Source organism: Mytilus edulis, chromosome 6 (genome assembly GCF_963676685.1).
Source record: "Mytilus edulis chromosome 6, xbMytEdul2.2, whole genome shotgun sequence".
NCBI lineage: Eukaryota > Metazoa > Mollusca > Bivalvia > Mytilida > Mytilidae > Mytilus > Mytilus edulis.
In genome coordinates, this window is record NC_092349.1 from 83,483,001 (window position 1) to 83,488,814 (window position 5,814).

The following is a 5,814-nucleotide window of genomic DNA, read 5'->3' on the forward strand; positions in this document are numbered from 1 at the left end:
TAAATATATAGATTTTGATTTATCATTGTTTACTTATAAAATACAGCTATGCATAGCCATTAACAATAGCAACGCATATCTAAATTCTAATAAAAATGGCATAAAATCAATAACAAATTGACAAAGCACCTGCTAAAAAGAAATATAGGCACGCACCGAGACATCCTGCACTATGTTAACATTAGTTTGTATTGCCACATGTTTTAGTCGACATTTTTGATTTGTACAGCATTTTTACTAAATAGTTTTAATCTATACCAGTATTTCGGTCTATTGGAATAATGTTCATCATCCGATGTATGAGTATTATGTGGACGAAATGCGCGTCTGGTGTATTAAATCCTAAGCCTGGTACTCTTTGACACATTTTCCAGTTCCATTCTCAATTCTATGTAAATAAAGTCAACAGTACTATACTGCTGTTCGAAATTCATAAACGTTTTTTAAAATTTGTGATTTTTAAATTATGGAGACAAGAATTCTTCTTTTATTCTCTCTCTCTCTCTCATAATGCTGTTGATCTTACTTTTAAAATCTGTTTCTTCTTTTACCTTATTTTATATCTATCATCCTTTTAAGAACACACACACACATTTTACGAAAGTTTTAATTATGAAATATTTTGTAATGAAAGTTTAACATCTTCTAATTAATCAACCAATAAACGTTTGCCACATATGCTATTAATCGAACCATAGCAGCATGTAGAATACTAAAACGACAATCCGTTTTAAAAAAATGAATAAGAAAGAAACGTGCAGACTACGGTTAATGTAAAAGATATTCAAATTTCTTAAAAATGTCATTAATTTTGATTTTCTTTTCGACGATTAACAATCTGAACCAAACAATGTCATGAACTGAAACTGATATATTTATTTTTCATTAGTAATCACTTCATGGAACACGTCTTTCGTTGTATCTTAAATGGAGAAACCGCAACAATTGTCATTTAACATTTATTTTTGAACAAAGGAAACATTTTTTCACGACCTATTTATTCTTTATTCAATATCAATTCCTTAAAAAAATATTAACCAAACGTCGACACAAACGAAACAAATTCTTATCATATTACATGTGCAAATGTATCATAAATTGGTGTCATTGTCATCGAAAGAGACACGTTTTAAAATATACAAACACTTTTTCTGATGAGAAGTCATTATTTTAACATTGAACATTCTATAATTTCAAATTCCCAGTGGTATGATATTCTTAGAAAAAAGTATTATATTGATAATTTTGTAACCAATTGTGATACTTTGGAAATAGAAGTAGATAATAACGTCTGATACCTTATCAACGCCATTCCTCAGATAAAATTTACATTGATAGAGTTTTTATGTTATTGTCACAAATTGCATGGGGAATTAGCGTTGTTTGGAAGAATGTTAACGTCACAAAACTGCATTGGAAACAGAAATATATAATAAATATAAAAGTATGACCCGAACAGAAATATGGCGAAAATGACTGCAATCGACTCTACTTATTTTGGACGGTCACCATGACAAATTGGTTGGCAGATACGATTTGTAAATGTCTCTACTGGCTAGCTACATGTTTCGCAGTCTCAAATCTTACGATAAAGAAAAGTCACAAAAATACTGAACTCCGAGGAAAATACAAAACGGAAAGTCAGTAATCAAATGACAAAATCAAAAGCGTAAACACATCAAACGAATAGTTTGAAACAACTGTGATATTCCTGACTTGGAACAGCCTTTATTTTTATGAAGACATTGGTGGACTTGATACTAATACAGTCGTCTGATCTGTGATGTTATCGATTGGGAATCAAATATATATTACGATTGTGACATTATTACTGTGGTTGGAATCGCATGGCGGATGCTGCATGTTTAGCGGGAGACGCTTACCCCGTCGAGGTACCCAGTTCAGCTACTATTGGAGTTCATGCGACTCCCTACAGAAAAATGTCACTCTTATTGTCTGTGAAAAAGCTTACCCATTTCAACATAACCGAATTGGTTCTGTTTTTCATCTCGGAGGAAATACAAAGAATGGCTGGTTCAAAAGATCAACTATAGAGTTTTTAACATAGAACAAATTATTGTACAGACATCAGTAATTTATAATGTGTTTGAGCTTTTGATTTTGCCATTTGATTAAGAGTACAGATTTACCTGTGAACTTGGAAAAGTTTTAATGCCTGGCATCCACTAGATATAATAAAGTTAAATGCATTTTGTGTTTTAGAAAGATAAAATCTCTTTATGATTTTGATGGGCATTTTTTTACCTTCATGAAAAAGGTGTGAAAATTAACTAAGTTGTGGTACAACTATGAGATGCTCCCTCAGGTAAAAGACCGGTTTGTACTGTTTTGATTGTCCTTAATTGCAATAATTGACATGGAGAAGAGGTATCTTCACAACTATAGGTGAGTTAAAGAGTTCACCTGAGTCAGTGAGTGGACAGTATCAAAGTAGTTCAGGTGTTTGTTGATTTTTGCACCTTCTGCAGAAAGGAAAAACAATGCCCATCAAAAACCAAGAAAGCTTTTATCTTTCTTAAACACAAAATACATTTAACATTTATATATCTAGTGGATGCTAGGCATTAAAACTTCCCAAACAGCTCAGGTTAGTCTGTACAGCAGAGTAGTTTTTGAGGTGAGAATACGGCTATATTTTTCATTTGTTATGATGAACCTTAAGGAATTGCTCGGAGTTCAGTATTTTTGCTATTTTGCCTTTTTATGCCGATGTTCAAACCTTAGTAATCAATTAATGAAGACACATTTATAAAAAACGATCAGCGGGAATTGCACGAGTCCTAAATGCATCGAGACGAAGGGTGTCAACAGAAACTGAGTTTTATTTCTAACATTTTTCTAAATATTTTATCTTTCTATTCAAGCGAAGAGAGAAGCAATGTCTTAACTCAGCAATATTTTACACGGATATAAAAGATATACTACGATGTTGCGTCTGGTAAGAGCACCATGGAAACAGTATATGCTAACGGTGGTATAACTTCTGTTAAGTAAAGTCGAGCAGACACATGTTATCACCATCCCATCTCTTTATTATGTTTGACAGCATTACATGTGTTTAAAATAGCTCATTAATTTCTTATATAGCAAATGCCACGAATGAATTATATAAGAGAACAATAAATAATGCATTCACGATGGCTCAGTATCCGTTTGGCAGATTTTTACAAATATAACTTGAAGGATTGACACCACAAAATGTTGGATTCAAGACTTGAATGTTTGATATATTTTTCTTCAAAAAGGGAGAGGACATAGCTTTTCTCTCGAGACAAACACAACGAGTTTCACATGAAATACTGAAAATTCTGATTTTGAATAATTTGCCATAGAAAAACAGATTCTTTCCGTCTAAAACGGAGTAAATGCTTGGTAAAAAAATTTATAATCGAAAAAATATGTTTGACAAGAAGTCCATGCCCCTCTCCCCTGTTCACCTACAAAATATGAATGTCAACCTTAGACACAACATTCATCATAATAACAGACTTGGTTCTCTATCTTTAAAGCCCGAATCAAACTGACATCTCAATTTATTATGCAATAAAATAAATCGAATCTCTGAATTGAACACCTTCAATTACGTCTACGAATTGACCTATAAGGACGGTTACATTATATTTGATTAGGTCAGTGTAACTGCTTGAATTTATTTACGTCGAGTCTGTAATGAACCAATTCGTCTAATAAAATGATTGAACACTTGTGAAGAAATTGCATTACCAGTACATGTCTGAACAAGGCATTTCTTGATAATTTATTTTGTATGTCAAAGCTCTCCTGCCATGTTTATATCTATTGGTTGCTATTTTTCAAATTTATTAACGACATTAGAACATGAATAAAAAGTAAAATAAAAAAATACCGAACTCCGAGGAAAATTCAAAACAGAAATTCCATAATCAAATGTCAAAATCAAACGATAAAACTCACCAAATGAATGTACAACAACTGTCATATTTCTGACTTGGTACAAGCATTTTCAAATGTAGAAAATGGTGGATTGAACCTGGTTTTATAGCGATAAACCTCTCATTTGAACTACTGCTACCTCGTAAGCATCAAAAGAACAGGTATTCATTCAGTAGGACATTTGTACCCGTTCCCCACAACGTATATTAACTGACAATATCAATTATTATTTCGGCTTCAATATCAATTATTATTCTGTCGTCTCATCATTGATCTTACTATTTACAATTATTATTTTAGGTTTACACAGTCACTTAATGTATTTCCTAATAAAGTGATAGCAACAATATTGTCATTACGAAGTTAGATATGTAGGACTCTAAAGTACGATGGTACTCTAAAGTGCGATGGCCACGCTTAAATGCGATGGTCTACGCTTAAGTACGATGGTGTCTCACGCTAAAGTGCGATGGTGTATCACGCTAAAGTGCGATGGTCCAACAGGTAAAATTCGAAGTATTAAAACTTCGAGGTTAAAAAAGTCTTTTTAAAAAAGCTATTATGCTAAGGTATAACATATGTGATAGGCTTTACAATTTACCGGTAGGCTAAAGTGAGTGTTTCTAAATTAACAAGGCCGATCAAATTATAATTGCTATAAAGATAATTTATGTTTTGCAAATATTATATTTCATGTAAAATGAATTTGTAACAATTCGGAGCGTATTGACTATTTGGCTAATTGGTGTAGATTGCCGTCCACACTAATGTTACAACTTAAACCTCCCTTACATTTGTCATTGAAAATAAAAAATAAAAATTTGTTCATTGTCGGAATCTGCAACATTTGTTTGTAAAAGCTGCCAGAGAAATGAAATATTCGCCGAGCTTTCTCCTTTTTCGTGGCGAGTACAAATACATGTTTAATTTTCCTACAACGATATGTACGAACTAATGTTTTGGCAGACAATTTATAGTTCATGCATGAAAACACGTATCTCTATTTTACCGACGTTACTTTTCATTAAAATCGACGGCATTTTAACCGGGATCAGATTTAAACTGCAACATAAACAATGATTTGAATATATTCGTTCGCTTCAAATAGAAGCAGAATAACACAAGCACTTGTCTCAGAAAAAACAATTCCTATATACCTTTATATGTTATATAAAGATATATAGGGGGGAAAATCTGAGACAAGTTCCTGTGCAGAATAAGTATGCGTATACTGCTAAAAGTATTTATATATATATATAGTTAAATGGTCGACTGTAGGATACAAGTCATTCTTTCAGCACTCGAAAACAATAAACATCATGATTCTACCAACAAAGAACGGTTAAATTCAATTAATTACTCGTAAGTCATGGACATTTGGTGTAAACATTGTAAATAAAATATTCCTTATCTATTTTCCGGCATGTTTTTTTTTTAGTTTGTATAAACGACTGTTAACGTCATTTTTGAACTACGTTTCTAACGTCTTTATTTTCGCGGACCATAGGACTTTAGCGTATGGAAGCACCGCACTTCAGCGTAGACCATCTCACTTAAGCGTGACCATCGTACTTTAGCGTCCCCATCGCACTTTAGAGTCCTACAGATATATTTGCGACTCAATCCAAACTGCTTGTTTTACAAAAAACATACATTGGTAAATTAAGGAAATTAAATATTAAGCTGATTCTATTTTGAAATGTAAAAACTGTTTCATAAATGATTTGAACAGAGGATTGTGTATTTTAATTTTTTTTTCTGTTTATGATGAATTCTTCTGCTTTTTTCTACAATTATAATTATGGGATATTAGGCCATGCTTTTTAGCAACATCGACCACAAGGTGTATGACTAAAACCTGTACTTGTTGCTACAGTAATT